The sequence below is a fragment of the Carettochelys insculpta genome, chromosome 2 (genome assembly GCF_033958435.1).
Source record: "Carettochelys insculpta isolate YL-2023 chromosome 2, ASM3395843v1, whole genome shotgun sequence".
NCBI lineage: Eukaryota > Metazoa > Chordata > Testudines > Carettochelyidae > Carettochelys > Carettochelys insculpta.
Window position 1 is genome coordinate 208,730,885 of NC_134138.1, and position 25,322 is coordinate 208,756,206.

General features: G+C 42.8%; 1 protein-coding gene across 1 annotated transcript in view; it reads left to right on the forward strand.

The window, feature by feature from the left end:
- Positions 1–25,322, forward strand: part of ZNF385D (zinc finger protein 385D) — a 724,747-nt gene that overhangs the window by 133,522 nt on the left and 565,903 nt on the right. The window lies entirely within an intron of this gene.

Below are 25,322 nucleotides of genomic sequence, written 5' to 3' on the forward strand. Positions count from 1 at the left end.
TCATTCATATTGAAGATGTTGAACAGAACTGGTCCCAAAACAAGCCCGTGTGGAACCACACTTGTTATGCCCTTCCAGCATGATTGTGAACCAATAATAATGACTCTCTGAAAATGGCTATCCAGCCAGTTAAGCACCCATCTTCTAGTAGCTCTATCTAAGTTGTATTTGCCTACTTTATTGATAAAATCATGCAAGACCATATCAAATACCTTACCGGAGCTAGGTATACCACATCCACCGCATCACCCTTATCCTCAAGACTTGTTATCCTGTTAAAGCAAGCTATCGGATTGGTCTGGCATGATTTATGCTTTACAAATCCACGCTGGCTATTACCTATCACCTTATTTTCTTCCAGATATTTGCAGATGAATTTCTTTATTACTTGCTGCTTTAGTTACTGAGTGGTCTGTCGTAAGCAAGCCAAGCTACCATCTCTATTAATGTTTCACCTATGGAAGAGCATGAGGCAGGGGATGAATCTATAAGACAGTAGTCTTCCTTCTTCCTCCTACAGGAATGTACAGAAGTGTGTGTATCAGGAATGATGAAACCACCCACAAGAGAGTGGGGTTAGACAATGGTGCTGGGAAATCAGTTTATCTCCTCTCAAACAAACACTGAGACATTTCTAGCAACCCCTATGGAAGCAAATAGTGCTATTTTTTTTTCTGAAGAAAGTCATGGTTATGATACCGTTGATGATGATAATGCCGAGTTCAAACAATGATCACTGGAAATACTGCACAACAGTTCAATTAAGATAAGCCTGCTACATATTGTGTGGTGCAGCCAAAACAATAATTAAACAAATATCACTAGTTTGAAGCACTAATCTCCTTCCCTTTGGGTACTTAAAAGCAGTTCCAGAAAGTCAGTGCTACAGTATTAACAGGATAATGCTAAGTTATTTTGGGAATGTCCCTGCTCCCATTTTATTCTTTTGACAGGTGATATTGATGATGATGTAAATGAAGTTGAGTTTACAATGGAAATGACGGACTAGGTCAGAAAATGATTCACCTAACACATACCCATCAGATCTCTGACACCTGCACTTAGATAATCGGGTGGATGGTGGAGAAAGGAAGGGAGTGTGTGCACAAAGGAGATAAATGATGTTTTTGTTGATCTGGTCACCGACTTTGATCCAATGGCAATTTCTGTTCCAGTTTGTTTTTCAGTGCGATAGAGTTCCCTGCCCCGTCCCTAGCTGGGGTTTACCTAGCTGGTCCTAAATTCTAATCTTGCTTCTGGCATTGGTTTACCTTACCTTGTGACCTGGCAAAAGCCACTTAGCAGTTCTCAATACAGTAGACCCTCAATTTAATGGACTAATGGGAGGGAAGGGGTGTCTGTTAATGCCAAAAGTTTGTTATATCCGAATGGTTCTACTGTACAATGATGCACTGGCCTTCCCAGCCCATTGCTCACTCCTGTCCTCTGCCCCCACTTCCGTTCCCCTCTCCTGCCCCATTCTTCCCCTCACACCTCCATCTCCCTCTCCCAACTGCCAGGAGAAGAGCTGAATGCCGGCCTGGCTCCTTCCACCTCCTGCACCTCTCAGCGCTGTGGCGCCTCCAGCCCCTGGCTCCAGGCCACTCACAGGAAGGTAGAGCACGGCTGCCCTCAGCCTGCCAGCAGGCAGCAGCTTCAGACACCATGGCTGCTGCTCAGCGCCGTTGCAGGCAGCGGCAGCCGGGCGCTGACATGCTCCACGCACATGGGGCTGGGGAAGGAGAGTTCCTACACACTGCCGCAATGCCCTCTCCCACCCCAGCTTCTCTGGCCCTGGTGGCCCCAGCCGCTCTGGCAACTCCTGCAGTCCTGGCAGTGGCTCTGGTGAGTCTCCAGCGTCTATGTGGGGTGGAGGGGGTAAGGGGAGGGTGGTGGCTAGCAGACAGTGTCCCTTATTTCTGAAGCCTGTTATTTTTGGGGTCCGCTAAATCAACGGTTTACTGTACCTCCACTACGCTAATGTCTTCTCAGCTTCCTCATAGGGAAATTGGAAGGATTCATGCACTATCACCCAATGGAGCTGATCTGAAACTGCCCTTAAGGGCATCTCTGAAAGGGAATTTACAATGTGTACATAAGGCTGGGAGGAAGTTCTTCCACATTCTGATAGTGTGATACATCATTTGAATAACCATAAAACCGGGAGAGTCATTCATGAAAAGAGTCATTCATAATAGAAGCTACAACATTCCAATACAGTGATGTTCAGGAGCTGCAAATGGCTCTGTAATAGCTCCTGTAATATCTTGTCCTTAAATGGAGACAACAGAAATTGTACAAGGTTACCATTTGCAGGGCTGGGATTATTATTGTGTTTTCCACAAGTATCAATACACAATGCCAATAAAAGACATTCAGTACGTCTGGATCCATCTCCCCTAGAGCTTCTTACAATCTTAATACTTCACTACACTTGATATTGTTTTCCAGCATCTCAGGCTTATGGTTTAATAATGCATTTAATTTACAGAGTTTCCTTCTAGTCTATTTGAGAGTTCAGGTTTTTTTTCTCCTTTCAAATTTCTTTGGAGGATTTCTCTGTCAAGCCTGTGTGCTGTCTAACCTAATGTATGTATGTCACTATGTACAGTGAGTAAACCATACAATTTAAAACTCCAGGAGAAGGTCCCAGTCTTTTTGTCAAAATAATTTTAGATTGAAAGGTCTTCCTGTATGTTTAGACAGCACCAAGCACTTAGGCTGTGTCTGCACTTGAATGCATCTTTCAAAAGAGGCATGCAAATGAGGGAAATTGAAAATGCAAATGAGGCACAGATTTACGTATCTGGCACCTCATTTGCATGTTCTTTCAAAAGAGCTTCTTTTGAAAGCAGAAAAGCAATGTAGACGGGGCTCTTTTGAAAGTAAACCCATTTTCGAAAGAACCATTTTTCCCATAAAAAATGGGAAGAAGGGTTCTTTCGAAGATGGGGTTTACTTTTGAAAGAGCCGCATCTTCACAGCTTTTCGTCTTTCGAAAGAAGCATTTCCGAAAGAATATGCAAATGAGGCCCCAGATATGTAAATCTGCACCTCATTTTCATTTTCAATTTCCCTCATTTGCATGCCTCTTTCAAAAGAGGAATGCAAGTGTAGACACAGCCTTAGTGTGCTGCTGCAAGATAAATTATAAAAGAAATAAGAATATTTGTAGGTGTAAGCTGTCAAAGTCAGACTCAGGACTCACAAATTTGTCAGACCACTCTGTTTATTAGCAAAGCTGCTCCGCTAATGCACCCAGAAAATGTGAGTGCCATACAGGGCTCAAACCCCTTGCTTTATACAGATGAAAGAAAGCAAAATTAACAAGATTATAAAAGGGGCAAGACTCACATGATTCCCATGAGATGAGTCACGTATCTTCAATTCCATATCAAGCCTCAGCAATCTCCTGTCCATAGCGCCCTGGTTATCTCAAGTATCAGAGGGGTAGCCGTGTTAGTCTGGATCTTTAACAGCAACGAAGAGTCTGCCATGAAGCCTCTTACTACAGGACAAACCCAAGAAAGAAACCAACAGAACACCACTAGCCATCACCTACAGTCCTCAGCTAAAACCTCTACAGCGCATCATCAGGGATTTACAACCCATCCTGGACTATGATCCCCCACTTTCACAGGCCTTGGGAGGCAGACCAGTCCTTGCCCACAGACAACCTGCCAACCTGAAGCAAATCCTAACCAGCAACATACACCGCACCACAGTCACTCTAACTCAGGGACCCATCCATGCAACAAACCTCGTTGCCAGCTCTGCCCACATATCTACACCAGCAGCACCATTACAGGACCTAACCAGATCAGCCACACCATCGTGGGTTCATTCAGCTGCACAGCTACCAATATAATTTATGCCATCATGTGCCAGCAATGCCCCTCTGCTATACACATTGGACAAACTGGACAGTCTCTACGTAAAAGAATAAACACACACAAATCAGATATCCGAAATGGCAAGATACAAAAACCCATAGGACAGCAATTCAATCTCCCAGGCCACACAGTAGCAGACTTAAAAGTAGCTATCCTACAGCAAAGAAATTTCAGGACCAGACTCCAAAGAGAAATTTCTGAGCTACAATTCATGTGCAAATTCGACGCCCTCAGCTCAGGCTTAAAAAAAGACTGTGAATGTCTGGCTAAATACAAAAACAGCTTCCCCTCCCTTGGTATTCACACCTCCAGATCAACTGCTGGTGGTAAGCTTCACCCTTGCTGACTGAGCTAACTTTGTTATCCCCACCCTTGCTCTGGCTTATTTATACCTGGCCCTGCAGATTTCCAAGACCAGCATCTGATGAAGTGAGTCTGTGCCCACGAAAGCTCATGCTCAAAACTTTTCTGTTTGTCTATAAGGTGCCACAGGACCCTTCGTTGCTGGTTATTTCAATTACTTTCTGTCTAACACCTAATGTTTCTTTTTCTGTTAACCCAGACGCACCTGGCTCCACTCTGATCCATCCTGCATACCTACAAACAATATTAACATAATCGTCTCTTTTCTGTTCAGGGACAAACAGTAGTCTTTGAACTTATGCTATTATTACAGTATAATTCATTTTTCTCTTACAATATAATTATTTCTACTTTCACAATCCCTCCTTTTGGTCAAGCAACGCCTATGACCAACAATTACCGGGTTCCACACTTAGCGGTTCTTTGTATTTGTCTCTCTGTTCATCAGTGATATTTAAATATTCAGATTAGCAGTCTGGTTATGGGTAGCTAGCTGTGTGACGTTTCTTTCACAATTTTGGATACAACAGGAGATTAACTGAAAACATACAAAAATAATTAAGATCCCAAATAGGATAGTCAGGGCTCCCTGAAACAACCAGTTTCCTATGCCAGAGAAATTGAACAAGCCACTTAGCCATTTCCACAGAGAACTTGGCTGTTTGTGGGGAAGATATGCAATCTGTTCCGAGTGGCTAGCATGATCTATTACATCATTGGTGTTGTCAGGTATATATACACAATATTCTTTTCCAATGAGAGCACAGGTCCCTCCTTTTGCTGCCAGCACTATATCCAATGCCTGATGGTTTTGGAGGGCGACCTGTCAGATCGCTCCTGTTTCTTTGGCCAGGGCCCTTAAACTTTCTCTGGTTTCATTTGCCATGATTTCAACTACTGCTTGTAACCTCAGGAGCCTTTTTGCATGACGCATTACTCCCCCAGGTGGGACAAAGGAACCACCAATAGCCTCTTCCCAAGTTAAGGGGCTTGTGTGATTCACATACCATTGGGCATCTGACAAGTCCCTCCATTTCCGCCTAAAATTACGGAGGCGTTCTCGTGAGGGGGACTGTAGCACTCGGAATTGTGGGAAGAGTTGGGCAGGATAATAGATACCTGACCAGTTAAGTGGTAATTGGTACAGGCTTTTGTCTCACAGACTCAAGATGCTCTATTAAAGCCAGGAAGGGTTGATTGCACCCATTTGCCATATAGGTGTCTACAAAAGAGCAGTAATATCCCCCAAAGGGCACATGGTAATTCCCCTTATGAGGAGTGGTGTTATTTGCATGGCATTGAAAGACTGTACTTTTCTCACTAGGGTGGCTGTAGGGGGAGCATGAGATTTATTTCTCTGTTTGATTCCAGGTTGAGAAAAAATTCACATCCCTGTACTTGGTCTGCCATTCTCCAATCTTGTTTGAATAGTCCCATACACCATTGGTTACAATATGCTAGAGACAACTGCTCCTCCCCAGATTCAGCCCCGTCCCATTACACATCCAGCACCAGTGACCATTTCCCTCCACCACACTTATCCATTTAGATACATTTATTCCCACTGCTTCCCAAGTGTCATTACTGTTCCACATCTTGTTAAATGGATGAGGTCCTCTGGTGAGGCCTGGGGAATTAAGTGGAATTGCCAAGACAGGAACACCAGCTTGTGAGTGGGCTGGGATGTGGCTGCAGACCCAGAAATTAGAGATATTAAGAATCTGAGCTATCTATACTTGCTGTTGAATAAAAGAATTGTCAATGTCATTGTAGATTCCCCAGACCTTAAGACACCAGTGGCCGAGGAGCAGGCACCACCAGAGGCATATGTTGGAGGCAAGACCCTTTGGTTCTGACAACCTCGACTGAGGGACCTGCAGTCATGGTTTTATGTCCACCAGGCAGCAGGCACTAGGCTCGCCACTGCTTCTTCCTGGGCCTTGCTTTTGGTCATCGTCTGCTTCTGGCAATACTTACGAGTGCATAGGTTGTAAGGTATTGCACGCTGTTCCTCTATGTCTTCTTGTGGGGTCAAAATTGACTCTGTGTGGTTCTGAGGTGATGATTGGTCCATTGGGGGTGGTGCCTTCTTACTCTGCAAAGCATGTATCCATGCTGTGATTCTGGATAGCTTAACAGCCATCTGGGTAGTGAGCAGCACCTGATGCGGGCCCTTCTACCAGGGCTCCAAGGTGTGTTTTTGATGGTGGTGTTGCATGTAGACCCAATCACCTGGCTCGAGGGTGTGGCAGGCGTCAGAGGTGGGTTCCATCGGCCAGGCGGCTCGAACCTGCGAATGCACGTGACTTACAGCTTGCATTAGTCCCTTGCAATACTGAAGGAGTGTACTGTGAGTCAAGTTCAAGTCTGAGACTGGAGTAATGGTAGCCATTGTTCACATAGGGTGCCCCATAACAATTTCAAAAGGACTTAATTTATGTCTTTGGGATGAGGTGGATCGAATTTCCATAAGGGCCAACGGTAAGGCCGCTGGCCAGCTTAACCCTGTAGAGTCACAAATTTTTGCAAGCTTATTTTTTAGCATGCCATTTCGTCTTTCAACTGCACCTGCGCTCTGTGGGTGGGTGGTAGGAACAGTGCAACAGGTGTGTGACAAGTAACGCATGATCCAGGTGCTGAACAAGTTGTCTGGTAAAATGTGTACCCGGTCACTGGACAGAGTGGCAGGAATTCCTTTGGCAGGCATAATATCATTTAACAAACATTTGGCAAAGACAGTGAATCAGCTTTGCGACAAGGAAAGGCTTCAATCAAGCATACCATAACCAAAATTAATTCATATAGTTGACACTTAGGCATTTGTACAAAATCAAGCTGCCAATGCAAGAACGGTGCTTGGGGCAGGCCCTGGAACCCCTGAGCTACCTTTCCAGGTTTGCCAACATTGTAGCTTTGGCAAGTGGTACAGGTGGCACAGTGGTGGGCAGCGAAAGAGCTAAAATGGGGGGCCTACCATCATGCCTTAGTTACAGCAGAGACGATTCCCTCCTTTCCGACATGCGAAACACCGTGCAGTAAGGGCCGCCAGAGATGGGTAGAGTGAAACGGGGGCCACAAAGGCACCATTAGGCAAGTGCCAAAGGGAATCGGGGTGTAGAGAGCAACCTTGGGCAACCCAGGAGTCTTTTTCTGCTTCTGGGGTGGAGTCTTGGAGCAGGGTGAGGTCAGAAAGGGACAGTGGTGGTACAAAAACAGAAAGGGAACCAAGAAACGCATCTGGGGAAGGTTCTATGGCAGCAGCATGTTTAGCAGCGGCATCAGCAAATGCATTACCCTTAGCAACCTCAGTATCTGCTGTCAAGTGGCCAGGGCACTTAACACTAGCTAAGGCAGATGGGAGTAAAACTGCATACAGGAGAGCAGCAATGTAGGGGCCATTCTTGATAGGGGTATCAGCAGAGGTAAGGAAACCCCGAGCCTGCCAAAGGGTGCCAAAGTCATGTACAACCCAAAAGCGTATCGGGAATTGGTGTAAATGGTGGCGAAGTGTCCCTCAGCCAGAAAGCAAGTGTGGGTTAGGGCAGCTAGTTCAGCGACTTGCGCTGAGGTCATAGAAGGTAAAGGCACAGCTTCTACGGTTTCAGAGAGTGATACCACAGCATATCCTGCAAGGAGACAACCTTGGTTGTCTAGAAAACGGGAACCGTCAGTGAACAACGCAAGGTCAGAGTTAGGGAGAGGGACATCAGAGAGGTTGGGGTGCGGGACAGTGACAGCAGAGACAGTTGCAAGGCAGTCATGGGGTTCACCATCATCAGACGAAGGAGAGTGGCAGGGTTCAACTGAGAACAGTGGTTTATGGTGATATGCGAAGCCGAAAGCAGTAAAAGTTCGTACCTAGTGAGGCGGGCAGAGGAAAGGTGAGCTGTATTACATTGTAGCAGGAGAGTTTCTACAGAGTGAGGGACCATGAGAGTAAGAGAATGGAGCTACAAGGGACTCAGACATTTCGAGTAGGTGTGCCGCAGCAGCCACAGCACACAGGCAGGGGGGTAAACCCTGCGCAACAGGATCCGAGGTGGCAGAGAAATAAGCAACTGGACGATTTTTGTCACCATGCTCCTGAGTAAGAACCCCAAGTGCACAACCAGATTGCTCGTGGCAGAAAAGGGTAAAAGGCTTACAGTAGTCAGGTAACCCTAAGGTGGGGGCAGAAGCTAAACTCTGTTTGAGAGAAATAAAAGCAGAGTTGGCCTCTGGGGGCCACGGCACGGGGTCAGACACAGAGAACGGAGTGAGTTCCTGGAGCGGTTTAGCAAGAGAAGCATATTGGGGAATCCATTGTCTGCAAAAACCTGCCATACCCAAGAATTTTCTGACCTGGCATGGAGAGCGAGGTCGGGGAAAGCTAAGGATGGCTTGGACATGGGTGGGAGAAAGGATACAGGAGAGAGGAAAGCCAAGGTATGTGATGGAGGCTTCGCAGAGCTGTCGCTTAGAGCAAGAAGTCTTGTGGCCTTTGTTTGCTAGGGCAGTGAGGAGTATTAAAGAGTCAGTTTCTGAGGCACATAATGAAAGGGAACAGAGGAGTAGGTCATCTACATATTGGACCAGCATGGACCCTGACGGGAAAACCAGGTTGGCAAGGTCTGTGGCTAACGCTTGGGAAAAGTAAGATGGGCTTTCTGTATACCCCCTGGGGAAGCATGGTCCATGTGTACTGCTGCCCCTTGTAAGAAAAGGCAAAAAGATACTGGGACTTAGGGTTAACTGGTACAGAAAAGAAAGAAGAGCACAAATCCACAACAGTAAAATGAGTTGCATCTGGCGGGATAGGAACCAGAATTGTAGCTGGTTGGGGACTACAGGAAAGGTGTGTATGACAATGCGGTTAATGGCTTGAAGCTCCTGAACAAACTGCCATGATTTACCATCAGCTTTTCGAACTGGGAGGATAGGGGTGTTACAGAGGCTGGAACAGGGGACAATAATGCCTTGTTCCTGCAGTGTGGTCATGACTGGAGCAAGTCCAGCCTCTGCTTCAGGATTTAGAGGGTACTGGGACAGGCAAGACAGGGGTTTGGAGTTGCCAACAGTAATGTGAACGGGGTCAGTATTTAAATGGCCCACTTCAGATGGGTGTGATGGCCATAGAGAGGATGGGACCTGCGAAATTAGATGCCCAAGGGATGGGACCAATGGGTAACAGGAATCAGAGTGGAAAGGGAAGTTTCAGACATCAGGGAGGCTGCAGAATCACACAGGGAGGATTGGGGAATTTGTAGGTAGACACCATCTGGGGAACAGTAGATGGTACAGCCAAGTTTACATAACAGATCCCGACCCAAAAGGTTTACTGGAGTGGAGTCAGAGAGAAGGAATGCATGCTCCGCGGAAAGGGGACCAATCTGGACTGGTAGAGGTTTTGAAAGGGGATAAGGGTTGGGATTCCTGTAATGCCCAAAGCTGACATGGTTTTTCCAGAGCAGGGAACTGCAGGCAGGTCAGTAGTACAGACTGTAAAGAGCGAAGCTCCTGTATCAACGAGGAAAGGGAGAGAAAGATCACTGATAGTCAGGACACATTCCCCAGCAGGGGAGAGAGGTAGTGAGGGAGCTAATATTTCCCGATGTTCCCTGGCATCCCGTCATTGCTGCGGTGCAAAGTAAGGCTGGGGACCATCCGGCAGGGCTGGCAGAGAGTCTAGCTGATTGCCTGCAAGGTTATTAGGTCAGCGCAGACACTCGTTCTTCCGGTGTCCGGGCTGCTTACAGTAATTACAAACACCTCCAAAACCCAAAAATCCAGTCCCACAGCCTCCCCCACAACCACGTCTCTCTCCTTGGAACCCTCCCCATCCCTGGTACTGTCTGCCCTGCCCTGAATAATGCTGTATTTGCAGAGCCATTAAGTTTTGGGTGGACTGTTCCTCTTTCCCTTTTAGAGTGCGGTGGCAAAGCTCTGTCACTGCTTGCAATTTGTCCATGGTTTCGGTCTCCCGCCCAACACTTATTTGCTTTTACATACTGCCAATAGCAGGGAGAAGACCATCAACAAACGCATGCGCCAGGGCCCCCTGTCCATTTTCACCGGGCTGTTGTATTCCTGAATGTTGTAAGAAAATGTCAGTTAGCTGGGTTCGATAATCTCCTGGACTCTTCCCTTGCCTTTGTTTACAACAGTTTATGGCTTCACCGTTCAGTTTAGGGGACCGCACTTGGGGAATGGCTTCATGTAGGCATCTCCAAATAACCCTACACTGGTCTCTATACGTGGTATTGGGGCCAGTATCTTTCATGGTCGAATGGCGTGCCGCAGCTAGCTAATTTGCTGCAGTCAGCCACTTTTCATACTGGCTGGTAGAGATTAACAGTTTACACAATTGGAGGAGGTGTGTCTCAGAGTGTTCATAGGTTTCACAGACCAGCAAAAATTCCTCAGCAAATTTAATAGGATTTTCCTGTAGCTTAGGAAAACCTTTAATTACTGACAAAAGTTCTGTATGAGTCCAGGGTTTATGACTCCAAGTGGGGCCACCCCCTTCCGTCTTAAGGACCCACAAGGGTGCCAGAACAGGTTCGTCAGGGTCCTTTTCCCACCTTCCATCACGGGTTCTTCTCCAGGAAGCAGAGGGAAGAGGGCGAGAGGGTGACAGTGAGATCATTACATTGGGAGTATCAAAAGAGGAATCAAGAGAATCTTTGCGGTTCAGACGTGGAGGTGTTCTTTTTGGGGTTGTGGGATCTTGAACACTTTGCAGGGCTGTGAGGCCAACGAGGGTATTTTCTTCATTCTCATCATTGGAAATTAACAAAGGCCTTTCTTCCTCTTTTCCCTCACTGGGGCGGAAGTACGGACGGGGTCGGGTTCGATCAGGATCATTATGCAGAACTGGGTAAAGGGGAGCATTCGGGCTGGTGGTGGGAGAGGCTGCATCCAATAAGGCCTTTAATTTATCATTAGAATTTTTAAGGGAGGCGAGCTTCGATTCGCTCCATCTACGATTTGCCTCTTCCCACCACTGCATGAAGCAATCTACCTCTCCTCTAGCCAGTTTAGTTTTGGGGAGGCCAAGTGTGTCTTTTAAGATGTCCACTTGGTCTTTGTCCCAAGAACCTAGCAGTGGTTACTGTGATTTGGGATCCCCCAGAGTCAATCTAGACCATTTTCCCAGACATTTACAGGAGTCTGGACCCTTCTTTAAATACATAAAATGAGTCGGCATCCCTTTAGGGAATTGCCCTGACTTAGACGTCTGGTTACCCATGCAGGAGGACTTCTCACACACCAATCACACAAGAAAGAAATTCGGGTTCATCAGAGCGGTACCCAGTGCAGCACACAAAAGGAGCCCACAGGCTACTGCCTCAATCGCCCTTGGTTTCACACCAAGGGTAGTACCCAAGGTGTGGGGCAGCTGTGATTATGCAGATTTCACTTATTCAGACTGTGGGGATGGGAACCCCTTGGCTGGCCAATCCCCGGACAGAGACGGTGCCCAGACTCAAACACTCCACAGAGAGGATGGATAGACACAGAGACAGGACAGTCCTCAGACTGGACAAAACATAGAAATAATTACCTAAGCAGAGTCCTGTTGTCAGATCCTGGGATCCCTACCAGAACAGAGTGCGAACCAGTAGGTTCGATGGAGTAGACTATGCTGTGGTCGTGCACCTTTCTGTTCTGGCGGAGGACCGCTCGGGCCAAACGTCCAGGTGCTGGCTGCCATGGTCTTCCTGCAAGACAGTCAGGCATCACACAGCCTCAGCGAATATGGTTGCCATCTCGGTGGAACCTCCAAATTGTCACAGTCAGACTCAGGACTCACAAATTTGTCAGACCACTCTGTTTATTAGCAAAGCTGCTCTGCTAATGTACCCAGAAAACGTGAGTGCCATACAGGGCTCAAACCCTTTGATTTATGCAGATGAAAGAAAGCAAAAATTAACAAGATTACAAAAGGGGCAAGACTCACATGATTCCGATGAGCCTAGTCATGTATCTTTATTTCCATACCAAGCCTCAGCAATCTCCTGTCCGAATCTCCCTGATTATCTCAATTACTTTCTGTCTAACACCAAATGTTCCTTTTTCTGTTATCCCAGACACACCTGGCTCCACTCTGATCCATGCTGCATACCTACAAACAACAGTAACATAATCTTCTCCTTCCTGTTCAGGGATAAACAGTATTCCTTGAATATATACTATTATTACAGTATAATTCATCTTTCTCTAACAATATAATCCTTTCTACTTTCAGAAAGCAAAGCAAACACTTTCTTTTTTGTGTAAAATAGGAAGCTTGATTGTTTTGTCTTCTCCCCATGTACTCCACATAATATTCATATATAGGAAATGTCTCTTCTGCAGGCGTATGTTTATGTACATTTGTTTGGGTGCTAGATTGCTCTGTAAAAAAGGGTAACAGCCAGATGCAGTCTTTCACTGAATGGATGGAAGAGTTTCTTATGATTGCATTTTCTGATATTTTATTGATCACCAAGAACGAAAAGATTGCACAGAACTATTATTTAAGTGACTGGTTAGCCTGGTGCTTTGGAAGAGCTTTAGAGTTGGGATAAACAATCAAGTTAAAATACAGGCAGAGTTAATAAAACTGTTAAAGTGAATTTGAAAACAGACAGGAGGGAAGTACCCATGAGCATTGCTGTACTTCTCAGAAAAACAATCTATATTGCTTAGCTAAATAATCTATATTTGTTAAACACAGGGAATGCACATTTTGGGCAGGTATAATGCAAAAATCTCTAATAAGAATGCAGTCATGGTGCCAGCACATGTGCCTTGGGAAAAATCTTGGAAGTGCGAAACTGTTTGGGTTTCATCTTAGGAATTTCCTAAAAATTATCCATTTTGGAGGTGGGTTTTCCTTCACTTGCCTGTGTAGGGAACATAGTGGACATTCTTCTTAGCTCATGGATGTTCCAAAATCTACAGAGAGATCCCACAAGGGCGAGGAAATGAGCCAAAGTCCAATGCTTCCACACACCTTCCTAGATCCCCCATAGCCATATGGATCCCTTCAATGGAGCTGAGCTGATACTGGTCCTTTGCCTTTATCTTTACAATTGCCATTCCCACGTTTGTCACCAGAGGGCTGGATTCCATCTAATATAAAAATAAAGTCATATTTTTTGTGCAAGGAAAACAGTTACCACTGGACGGTGGTTCTCTTCTACCTCCTCCATGTCTTACTATGTTCCTACAAACTAGCGAAAAGGTGAGATAGTGACTTGTGCAAAGGTGGTTTGTGGGTGATGAAGACGATGGTGTTTTGGTACAACATCCACCCCACAACCAAATATACAATGTGTAACAGTAATGTATTTATTCAGGATCCCTGCTGGTTTCTCCCCTTTGTGAGTAAGGTTTGTGGGAAGTGAGATGAGGATCTGACTCATAATTTACAATGGTTAATCCCCTTTTCTTTCTTGACAAAATGCTCTAATGTATGACACAGTATTCTATAATATGCTATCAAATATGGCATTGTAAGTTTTTGCTCTACTACTCCAGTACACACATTCCCTCATAGGAGAATGACTTCTGCCACTCAGATTGTATTTTTTTTTCTTTCTGCCTCACTTTGCATTCTGCAGTTAAGGTCATACAGTTGAAGAAAACTGTTCACAGTGGGGCTAGTCCTTAAAATATCCTTTGTGAGGATTATAAATAAGTGGGACAAGTCCTTGTCTGAAAGACTGGAATTTAGTATGAGAACTGCTTGTTGTCTTCAAACTTTTTAACTTAGTCATTACAAATAGCAATAGTATGTAACTGTGATTTAGTGACTGTTCCTACATGCCTAAATTAAACAGCAGGAAAGCTATAGTGCCTTTGCTAATTATGTGCTGACTATCCTAACGATACCAATTAGTTGCAATACGCATTAAGAGTTCAGCGTAGAATGGATAATGGCAATGGGACAAGAAAATGTTCACTTTTCCTTTGCCACTGCAAACTCAGACCAGGTTGAGCTATGTGGAAAAAGGTTTTTTTCAGTCTAATACTGAATGGGAACTACTCAGTGTTGTACAAAACCATTGCCATGAATTGGCACCATTACTAGTAGTCACCGCAGAGAAACCAAGGACTGAATGGTGTAGAAAATAGAGCTACTATTTCCTTCAGAACGGGGAAAAGGTATATTGAATGGAATAAAGGGGAGGAGTTTTCTATCTCTGTTTCTAATAGAGGTGTAATTGGAGGCCTGCAGGTTGATGTTTTGTGTATCACCCATAAGCAATACATTTATATAAAAAGTTATCTAGATATGCATTTATAAAATATAACACTTTGATTCTTTTGCATCTAGGAGTAAACCTGTATTTTTTTCCTTCTTGGAAAAAAATGCAGATCAGTGTAAAAAAATGTTGAAATGGTAAGAGGGATTACTGCCTAGCCTGTTTCTGAAATCATAGCACAGGAGGAATATCAGGAACTTGCTGAAACAGCAGGAGAGCAGTAATGTGAAACAAGGTTCAGTCAATGAAGAATGATAATGATAGTGATCAATAATCAAGCAATTTGTGAAAAGCAGCTGATGGCAGTGTGTGTATGTTCGGTCCAGATGTGTATTGTTGGAGCAGGGCTCATTGTGATAGATAGTATTGCTGTGTTGCAAGGTAAGTGATCAGCTTCCTTCTTGAACGCCAATTCCATATTGTATTATGAGGGCTGTTTCAGTAATTTTAAGTGGGAAAATGACAATTTCGTCCAAGTTGGAAAGCAGCAGTTAGGGATGGAACATTCTCTCATCTGTAAAGGCTTGGGGGAAGGTCATTTGATGAGCTGTTTACTTTTAAGCTGAATGTGTTTTTGATGGCTTTGCCTGCCTGCAGTGTTTACTCTTCGTATGTCTCTGTAATAAACATTCTGAGAAAGTGTGACAGAGATATCAAAAGAATGGCCGTTAATATAACAGACTTTGTGTGAAGTTGCCTGGAATTTAATAGAGCTTAGTTTTGTTTTCTGCTGCCTGCACTTTTTCCTGTCAACATTTTTTTTTTAACACTGGAACACAGTTTTCCTTTAAAAGGAGACAAACCCATTGACAATGTAAATGTTGAGCATGGAAACACTAATTCAAGTCTAGTATATAAATCTTCCCAGATAATGCAAAATAGCTGATTTTTGTCAGGATTGATTAAGTCAATGGCAAATTATTACAGATGTACTGCAGAGTAATTAGCTCTTACTAGTCAGCTTTTAGAACATTTGTACAGTTTTATTATTTACTGTTTTATCAAATCTATTTAAAATGCAATCCTTATGCAAAAAGGTTTGCAGAAGTCCCCGCTCAATAAACGAATCCTACAAAGTCAATGGAATTCTAAAGTGGAGGTGTTTCAAACATGTTAAATGCAGTCACCCAAGCAATACTCGATTAAAATAGATTTTAAAAGTGACAGATTTTGTAAACCATAGTACAAAACAAAACAAAACAAAACAAAAACCCAAAGACATTATAGTATGTATCTATATGCTGAACTATTGTAGAGATTTTTAGATTGAACATGAAAATGGAGAGCCTGATTTTGCTCTCATTTGTAGCATTTCTATGTTAATGAAAATCTGTACACTTCAGTGGACCCACTCCTGCTTCTCACTGGCATATAAATGACTGTTGAAATTTGGTTTGCACTCTTAAGGTGTGTGTAGATATCAAATATATACTATGATCTCTTTCTAATTGTGGAGTTCCAAAACTAAGATATAAGATTATAACCCTTTTTCTGTTATAAAGTGAATTTTTATATGTAACTTCTTACCAAAAGCTTGTTTCAGATTGAAGTTTTGTACTGTTGTACTTTCTAGCTGAAAGTCTTTTTATGAACAGTTTAACCCAACAAGGTATTTCTGAGATATGAGGCTTTTAAAAAGTTGAGCTGGATTATATTTTCTATAAAATATTCTTACCTTTATTGGGAAAATCATGTCTCAAAACCTAAAAGGCAGTAATGTAGCACTTTAAAGACTAACAAAATAATTTATTTTGTTAGTTTTTAAACTGCTACATGACTGCTTTTTTGTTTTGATAGAATACGGACTAACATGGCTATCTCTCTGTCTCAAAACCTGTTTGTTCTAGGAATTTCAGTTTCATTTTATTCATTAGTTTAAAAGGCTCTCCTTCATTGCAAAGAAATATTTCAGATGCTAAATTCAGGGTTAATTTGCTATGGATTTGAAACAAATCCTCTGACAAATTTCAGAGGATCTTGTAAACTTCTAATGTCTAACAGAGTTTTTAAGCTTGTCCAGCTGAATCAGTTTTAATGAAGGAATTAAGAACTTCTCCTTAAGTCTCTGTCATGCATAAATTCTTCTCAGAGGTTTTCAATGGAGTCTAGTGAGGCAGGTTGGACTTTGGAGTCTGCTAGCTGAGTCAGAAGAACTTGAAGTAGTTTGCAGATTCAGAAGCTGTAGGAGAGCAGCTCCAGAAAATGAGCATATTCCACATGCTTCATTACATCTGTAGCTTCATGGATCTAGTCTGAACATTCACAATGCACCCCAGTAGCCTACTCTTATGAGATTAAAAAGAGAAATAAGCCCAAAACACACAGCAAGGGAATAGAACCCCACAAGTCTGCTGCTGATAGGATTTTGAGGGAGTGGAGGCAAACAAAAACTGTATTTCAGTGTGTGCATAAAAGTAATATTACTCCTTGAGATTATTATAAAAGTAGTTTTAAATTAGTGTTAGGATAAATTAGAAATAACTTTTTAAAATTTTCTTTGTAAGAAACAGTAGGGTTCGGAGCCTAGAAAGAGACAGATGGGAAGGAAGTAGGGTGGTATGTTCCACATGGCTTTATCATAAATATTAATGGAGAATTTATCAATTTGATAATGGCAGGCATGAGAAAAGAAATGTTAAAGAGAAAAAGGGACTAACAACAGGTGGGAAGCATAAGGAAATACATAGGCTGCAATAGATCAACATGGTAAAAAATGGAACAAATTTGTTTTTAAAGCCAAAATAGTCCCTTGATTTCCAAAACTTATTTTCTGATTTCTAGCAAGAACACGACAGTGTTTTTGAATATGAATTTTAACAGACTCTTGGCAAGGTCCATTAACTTTCTAGATATGGACAGACCGCTGAATATCTTGTAAAATCACTTATTGTATATGGAGTTTTACATAGTGACTTTTTACAAAACAAACAGCAATGCAAACGATGTATTAGAGGGCAATATTGGCTTGAAGTTTGCAATGTGTACCAGTGCTTTTTCCATTTTTAGAAGATTTTTTTAATGCATTCAGACCAGCATTTGTTCAGTTTCTGAGTGCTCATAGAGAAGGCCCAATCCTCTTCCCTCTAAGAAGGCAAAGCTTGTAGACTGAAGTATTGTTTCCTAAGGTGAGTCAGGAAACTATACACTGGAGTTAGCTAAAGTATCCTAACCCGAGTATGTTTCTTGTCACACCAGTTAGATAATACTGTTAGGGACTGGATCCCCTCATTGCAGTAGGACTCAGCAAATCTTAATGTAATCAAGTTAAACTTCCTTTTGTAGAAACATTGGTACGATCTGGCCTCTGCAAACTCATTCTGCTGCATTACTGACGTTTAGCAATGTTAAAACCTGTAACTTTACATGACAACATTAATGCATTAAGTTCTTCATAGTTATATATTAGAATATGATTAGTAGCACACAAGTTCAACAGTGCTCTGCCAAATCTTTGAAATTAATAGAAAAATATTAAAGACTGCAGATTTCCTACGCAATATCCTTGGATGTCTGGCTGTATGTGTTCCCTCTGTGCCATCCCATATCTACACAGTCAGCTGGTATAGCAGACCTCAAGCAAACTGCCCAATGACCACAAGATCTGCGAAAGGACAAAGGTACCTGGTCAGGTTTATTGTTGACAAAGTGTGATCCTAGCTTCCTGGATCAATGTCTCAAGTTACACGAACACAAGTATGCCTGTGACAATGGACACAGCTCAGTGAGGGGTGGGACTTCCATGCCTCCCCAGGCTGGCCAAAAGTACTACTGAGACTCCATTTTATACACGAATACAAACAAGTTACATATTACCCCCTTGACATTGTTAATTACTGCCCCTTGACTTGGGTTGTTGCCACTCACTATCATGTATGTGTTGGTTCAATCAAAGAATCCTATCTGTTGTGCTGTCATCTTGGCCTTATCTTTGAAGGTCAGTGTATTTCTCTTATATTTTGTTTGTGGACGATACTTGGTATCGGGCTGCTCTCGTACCATCCTTCCAGAATGTGTTTTTGTGGATGTCCTGTGCCTAGCACTACTTAAGAGTGTTTATGTTGTTGCTATACCAGCCCTGTTCTTGCCTGGCTCTGAGAGTATATATGTGGGCAGAGCCTGACTCCCACCTAAAGCCTGCCTCTTGCTTGCTTTGCTTTATAGTAGCAGTATTAGCCCAGGCCTCCGGGCTCATATCAGGCCTCTGATTCAAGGGCTTTTAAGTCTCAGGCTCTCGTCCTTCTGTGAACAGTTTTACTAGATTTAATTCTTACCGTTTTGGGTATATAAACGTTAGTTTCAGTGTCTGATTCAAATGTACTTAACTGTGGTAACCTGGTCTGCAACTGTATTGGTAAAATCAGGCTTGCCTGTAGAATTATATTAAGTAATGCCTCTTCATCTACATTGCACTGGATGCAATATATTTTCTGAGTAGTTAAGATTTTTGCCTGACATTTCTGTTGGCTATGCTTTCTAGAAACATGTGAAATATAGTTACTGTGGTATAGACACATTAAAAATGCAACGCCAACTGAAAACTATTGTGTCAAATTCCTCTGTCTGTTATTCACGAGCAATCCTATTGATTTCATGGTATATTGTGATTTTGGTTGTTAGGATTCTGGTTTTCAACCAACCAATCAAACAGGTTTATTAGTGTTCTGATTGGCAGCATGGAAGGAGCCCAAGACTAAGTCAGGCTTCCTTCTGGCTCTGGTTCCATGTTGCTTCCAGAATCAGTCACAGGTTCTTGTGGCCCCTGAGCATTAAGAAGCTTTGCTTGATGCCACCTGAATGCTGTTTCCTCAGCTCTCAGTGGCTGGGAACTGTGACCTATGGGAGCTTCAGGGGCGGTACCTGTAGACACAAGGGCAGAGCATGGAGACTTCCTGTGTGTAGGTGTTGCAAGGACCTAGAGGCTGCATCCTGGGACCTCCAGTAAGCACCAGCAGTACCATGCCATAACCATCTCCCAGCCTGGAGTCTGCTCTTGCATTTCAAATCCAGAGCTTACACCACCAGCTGGAGCCCTTACTTCCGAACCGCACACCCATACCTCTGCCCCAACCAAGTGTCCTCTTCCACACTCAGAATCCCTCATTTTTGGCCCCCCTGGAGTTAGCACTCTCAGATGGAGCCTTACCCCTGGCTCAGCTAGGACCCCACTCCTGAACATCAAACCCCTCATCCTGACTTCCACCCTAGAGCCCTCGCCTCTGATCAGAAACCTCACCCCCCTCCTGCATTGCAGTCCACTTCCCTAGCAAGGTGAAAGTGAGTGAGGGTGGGGAAGAACAAGCAACAGGGGGAGGGAGTATGGAGTGAGTTGGGGTGGGGTTTCAGAGTAGGGCCAGGGCAGCAGGTGAGGCAAGGTGTTCCATTTTCTGTGATTAGCAACCTACCTGTGATTGTAGTAAAATGTATAAGGTTTCCTCTGTAGTGAACTCTGCCTGGGTCAGTGTGGATTAAGGATTGAGACTGTGAAGACGTTTATGGCCCAAAATTTGTTGTTGTCAAGAACTGGCCTGTTTATGCTAAACATCCCTAATTATTGCAGGAAAGGCAGTGGTAAATGATTAATATGAATACAACAGCTGATACCAAGACTGGATCTGTTGTAGCAGCCAGGAAACACATGAAAAGGAAACCTGAATTTTCAAGCTGCATGAGAAAGAATATACTTTTAAAGTTACATGCATTGTGTAAACTCTTGGCATTATATATCAATTTCCATAGACACTGTGGTAATAATGTGCTCTGTACTGAGTTCCTTCAAAGTTACTGTAGTCATTTCAAAAATGACATCATTAAATTTCTGGTACATAGTAATAAAAACATAATAAACTTTTAACTTGCTATGTTTACATTGTTGAGAAAGTGATCTGAGCTTCGTCAAAATGAACTGTAAATGATCCAAATGAGTGTAGTGAAGCAATAAAATCAGTGCCCTTGTTAAACATCAGATCTATCTGAGCAATTTGTAACTCATGGATGAAAACAATTGCTTGCACTTAAATATAATCAAATATGTGCCTAATTTATGTAGCTCTTACCAATTTTCAGAGTTGCAGAATTGATTTTCAAGTGAGAATTATAAAGAGGAAAATCAGTCTGGTGCTTTCATAAATAGGTCAGACAGGTTTTAGTAAATAACAAAAGATTAAGGAAGGGGAATATCCTTTGTAGGTTATGGTTTTATACAGCTGAAATGGTTCCAAAATTCTAAATCCTTTATTTAAGTTGAGAGGTCACAACAAAAGCCAACTTTGGGAGCCCCAAAAATCCTTTAGTACTAAGAAAACTATTACTCCTGCCATATTTAAGGTATAAAGAACATTTAACGACAAAGCCAAATTTCATACCTACTTTATAAATAAAAAATAAGTGCCCAAGTTCAATTTTTTAAAAAAAATCTATTCCATATTACTTCTTACCACCATTTCCCCATCTGAGTTTGTGTTTAACATATTGTCAGTTAATTTCACCAGATGTATTTTCCAATTACTATAACTCCTAGGCATAGGAAGATTTGACTGACTGACTTAAACTTTTGTACTCCAACTGGAGCATACATAATCTACAAGTCCCCTCTACTTCACTCTGTCTTAGGACAAAACTTCTAGGTGACTCCAGGAGACCCCTGTTGTCATTCAGTCTTGGTATCCTTTCTCTACATTGTCTGAGGTCTTCCTCTTTTGTGTTTTCCTTGTGGGTTCTATCTGAGATCTTGATGATGGATGCTGGATGATGATGATGATGGTGACGATGCTGGATGATGATGGTGCTGGATGATGGTTTTCTGACAGTGTGGCCTAGCCATCCCCACTTTCTTTTCCTTGAATATAGATTTTTGGGGTGATTACTATCAGGGCTGTGTTGAGGAAATCAGAGCTTCCTTAAAAAAAGATCAAAAGGAGCCTCCATGGTAGAGCTATGCAAATAACTAAAATTTTAAGTTCTGCGGCAGAAGAAAAAAATTATAAAAATTACAGTAAATATTTTTTTAAAACTTTGCATGCCAAAAACATAAACGAATCCTTTTGTTCTGGGTTGAACGAAACCTTTTTGTTTGACCTGAAACAAAATGTTTCTTTTTCAACATTTTAAAAATCAATTGACTGCTTGTTATTTGATAGCAGTGAGCCTTCTTAGTCTACTTGCTCATTGGCTTCTTCTGAGGAATATTCTTTAAATGTTCTTCCAGTGCCCATTTACGTAATTTTCATGGCTTCCACCCAAAGTGATTAAATCTCTTCCCATTCAATAACTGAAAAGTCTGCATTCTTTTATTTCCCTGTTTGGGTCTATAGTCTCTACTACTCAGGCGCTGCTCACTCCTCCCTGCAGAGCTATTTCGGGACTCCTCAGTTTAGCTACTCCTTGTCTTTGACATGTGCCCGTTATTTCAAAATATTCTTCCGAAATAACAGGTGTGCTATTTCAGCATCCCTGTTGTCCTCATTGCAGGAGGAGTAAGAGAGGTTTCAAAATAGTGCTTTATTTCAACCTTTGGTGCCATTTAGGTGCTCAAAATAAGCTTATTTTGAGTTTTGGCTGTCGTGTAGACATAGCCTGGGTCTGGAGAAGAGGGCTGGAAGCTGGGTTTGCGACACAAAGGAGCATATAGAAAATATGCTGGCAGTAACTATCTGCAGGATATTAGAGCAGTCTGCATTGTGGGGCCACTTGCTCCCAAGCTGTTGTCAGCTGAAAGCAATGATGCCAAGAACTCCCAAGCCATCTGATGCTTTCAAAACTTCAAAAAACCCCAAAGCAACCAACCAAACAAAAACAGCATAGGACTGCTTTGACATGTGTAAGCATTGCCTGCTGGACTGCTGTGTGTCCTTTGTAGCTTTGTCCTGACTGGAAATGGGTGAGGAAAATGGTTTCCTGTCCTGCAAAAAAGTTATGATTTTGCAAAAAAAGAAAAATCTTATTTTTCCTTTAGATGAAACTGAGGCCTTTAAATTATTTCTACCAAAAACCTGAAAGAAAGCAAGAACTCCAAATAGTCAATAAGTTGCGTGGTTATGGCACTCAGCTGGCACGCAGGAGACATGGGGATCAAGTTTAAGTTCTTGCTTTGCCCAGGTAAAAGTAGGGACCCGAATCTAGACCTCTCACATCTTGAGTGAGTGCCTTAGTCATGGTGTGACAGTCTGTTAAAGTTGCTATCCTGAGGATAAAAATGATGCTGCAGACTCATTTGACCTCCTCTGCAGGGGAATGACAAAATTGTTGTGCCAGGGGTCCTCGTTGGTGCATGGATCACAGGTGCAGAGCCTGTCTGGGCCCCCAGTATTTTTAGTCCTTGTATCTTCAGTAGGAGTTATGTTGGCATAAGGACAGAATAAAAACCTTGTGGGGTTGGCTGTCTGACTATGGAGAGCTTAGTCACCACAGCAGTGCTTCTGAGATTTTAAAAATTGAGGTTTGCATATTAATTATTTTGTATTACATAGTTGCAAACCACCCAATGTGCTCCATTATGTTAACACAGGCTAGAGAAACAGATATGTATTACTATCTATTTGAATAACATATGGTGTTGATTAGTGCTTAGTTCTTTTTATAGAACTCAATTAAAGACATGACTGCAGTATATTTTAAGACTATGAGATGGCTGGGTTAAGGTTGCTTCTGGCATGTAAGAACTACTGAACCAAAGACTGATGAACTTTTTCTTGTAGTTTAGCTGTGAGATCCTTTCGGAAGTCATGGTGTGCTGTGTTGTGACAGGGAAATAGAATGGTTTCTGTTCAAATGCTGCAATATTAAAACCCAGTCTTTAAAATTTAAGTGCTTTCCAGCCCCACACCACCCCAAAAAGCCCCAGGCTTTATTTTATGTAATATTGTAGAAAATGTACCCACATCCATCCAGCCTATCCTAGCTTTTGGGATTTGGTAGAAATGTATTCTTCCAGTGATTTGAGCATTGGCCTGCTAAACCCAGGGTTGTGAGCTCAGTCCTTGAAGAGGCCATTTAGGGATTGGGGCAAATAGATGTCAGGGATGGTGCTTGGTCCTGCCAAAGGGGCAGGAACTAGATGATGTTCTGATTTCCCTTCCAGTTCTAGGAGGGGGGTGTGTATCTTCCATGTATTAAATTTGTAGCAGAGCCAACCTGGTGTGAATTCTCAAGATATTAGCTTTCAAATGAACAGAAAAAATAAAAGAAAATAAAAAGAAAACCGTCGAGGAAAACTGTGCCTTGGTTGGTTACTAGTAATCGATGCAGTTTTTGCCCAAGAGATTTTACTTCTCTTATAAATAGCAAAAGTATCTGAGTTTACTCCTTTTCTTATTATTCACTCGGATGATACAGCAGTTACCAGTCTAATAGCAGTTCTCAGATTGGAAGGACACAAAAATAATGGTATGAAAATATGAACAAATATATGTTAGCTGGTTGCTCACCAAGTCCATCAGCCTTTCTTTTTTTCAATCTAGTCCTCTGCTGCCTGGTGGGTGTGAGATTGATAATCTTTTCCGACAGCCTCCAAAAACATGATAGATGCTTTCTGCAATGCCAGTAGATTCGGGTAGCAGGCACCAGAGAGAAGTACCAATATCTGCCTTAATTTCAGCGTGGACAAATAATTACTGGGCCAACTTTTGGGAGTTTGACCTGAAGAGCCTGCTAATATGGTCGGTCCAATTATGTTGTTTGTTTATTTCAGTTCATCACATTGTGTACCAGGTATTCGTTCTACTGATATCAGTTAAAAACAAACAAATCATTAACCAAAGCAGAACAAAATACATCTGAAAAAATCAGATCATCTTCAATCAGAAACGATTCTTTCTGTGGTAATAAGTGATCATATCACCTACCATTCCACTGAAAAAATCCACACTCCTCCACATGGGGAAAATAGGTGAGTCTTGCAGCATTCCTAAAGCTTCCTCAGATCATCTCCTGATCAGAAGGTCCTACAACTATCCCTCAACTGACATGTGACACCAGCAGCTCTGACAGCCACCATGGCCCCAGGGGTAAGCTGGGAGCGGGGCCTGGCTCCCCTCACCCAGAAGGGGTAGGGCCAAGGCCAGAAGATATGGGGCTTAGGGAAGTCATCCCCAGCTTCCTGTTCTCCTTCAGAGCCACGGCATAGAGCTCCATGGCATTTTGAAAGGGCCTGGAGCTCCAGCCACTGCTATTTCGACAGTGGTGGCAGCTGGAGCTCTGGCCCCTTTGAAGTTCCTGTCCCGGGGCAACTTCTCTGGCCCTGTCAACGGGCCTGTGTGACACTGCCACAGCATTGCATAGGATATGGGAGACAACCCAAATTCAGTCAGGGCTTAAGACTTTTAGCTCAAAATTTCACTTTCAACCACCAAGAAATGGTTGGCATTTTCTGCCTGAATGACTTCTCATTTGGAATCCTCATGTTTTGAACTGTCTTTGTTCCCGTCTGGTGCACCAATGCCTCATAGGAATTGTATTTCAGGCATGTCATGCCCCTCTTCTCTTTTTTTTTCAGCCCAGCTCCCTGCCGGGACAGTATCTCTCATCGTGCAACATGGTCTCAAATCTGACTGAACAATATTGTACCTCCTGGAAGTCACAAGAAATATAATCAGGCCAGGGGGTATGACCAGTAGGAGAGGAAGGGAGCATGGGTTGCCTGAACTGCAACTCGTACACAGCACTGTAGAGAAAAGCAGTTTCATGTTAAATTGACACACACTCAACCTGAAATATTTTGCCATTTCTGAATCAAACATTTTCAGAACTTCTCATTATATGAAAATTTTTAATACTTCAACTATTTGTTTGGAATTGGGACAAAACCAAGCCGCAATATTACAATTTCTGGGGGACAGAA